The sequence below is a fragment of the Octodon degus genome, unplaced genomic scaffold (genome assembly GCF_000260255.1).
Source record: "Octodon degus isolate 3935 unplaced genomic scaffold, OctDeg1.0 scaffold00071, whole genome shotgun sequence".
NCBI classification, from domain to species: Eukaryota; Metazoa; Chordata; class Mammalia; order Rodentia; family Octodontidae; genus Octodon; species Octodon degus.
Genome location: NW_004524647.1, coordinates 10,893,861 through 10,895,318, shown reverse-complemented (window position 1 = coordinate 10,895,318; position 1,458 = coordinate 10,893,861).

Sequence of the window (1,458 nt, the reverse complement as noted above, 5' to 3'; positions counted from 1 at the left end):
CCAAATAAATACAAAAAACCAAAACCAAACCAAACCAAAAAAAAAGCCTTCTGCCATTGTCTGGTAAGAAATAAAAACAGCAATCAGAAAATGTTAGCGCTCCAAAGACCGACACAGCTAAATTAGCCTCTTCTTAGAGATGAGGCAAGTTGAAGGAAGATGACTCACTGGGGGTCACAGCTAAGGACCCAGGGCACTGCTGCTTTGTGCTGTCTTCATAGAAACACTGAATCTGTTTACAGAACTGGTTAGCAACAGCGGATTTCAGGTGTTAAATGTCCAGCTTTCAAAAAGTCTGTTTATGCCTCAGTCTCCCCATCTACACAATAACAAAACCGGACCATGGTCACTGTCATAGCAGGACATTAGTTCATACAAAAGTACCTGTGATGCTCCCATTTTTAGTTGTTGATGAGAACTCATTTGACTAGCTTTCTTGGGTATCAATGTCATGCTAAGGTAAAAGCCCAAAGTAGAGGAAGGAGCCCCACTGACACTAGCCCTTTAAGGCTGGACTAAGTCCAGCAGCCCTCAAAGAGAGGACTTGAGGCTAATTATTCTGTGGAGGGGCCCATGAAAACCCAATGGGGATTCATCCTCCGATGTAACCATTTGTGGAAATCAGGCAGGAGGAAAAGAGGGAAGTATTGGAAGTTCCCAGAAATGAGAAGGAGTGAGACACCCTACAACAAAATGAACTTTAGCCAAAGAAGCACAGGTGTGGGCAGAAGATGGGCCTTCTTTCTCCCTGCAGAAGATGCTGCAGAATTTAATGTGCCCGGGCATTCAGCTCTGTCATGAGCTGTCATTACGAGCTTTGGGGCATTTTGCTGACCAGTGTGGCCATGTTGTTCTTATCCTCCAAGCCTGTCCTAATCATTAATGAAGCTGAGAGACAGCGAATTCGGTGTCCTGGCTCCCAGGAGGAGCGAAGGGTGTCACCACGGCAGAAATGAAGCTGCACCGTCATTGGTTCCAGGACTACTCTCAAAGTCCCTAGCACCACCTGTCAGTGTCCTTTGTCCTGGCTGGCTTTTAATTTAGGGTTGTGGAGAAATGAGTTTGCGCAAGAGTTATCAGCTCTGCTTCCCTGGAGACACCAATATTGACTGAGACTAAGAAAGCAAACAGTATCAGATAACCTACTAAAATAAAGCAGGGAAAGTCATTACACTTTTGCTTTATTGATCCAGTTCCTGTCTACATGGGGGAAAAAACAAGGTACATTGTTGGAGCAGGGAAGTTTCTAAGGCTACAACAACACATTGTTAAAAAGCAGTACACTTATCTGCACATAAGAAACAAGGCATTATCCTGAGCAGGGGCCTCAGCTCAATGGTCGCACGATGCACTTAACATCTGACAAACAATGCCAGGCAGCCAAGAAAGAACAACAACCATGAAGGAGGGCAATCGTGCATGCTTTGGTTCAAACCGGTAGACAGGCTTTCTGCATAG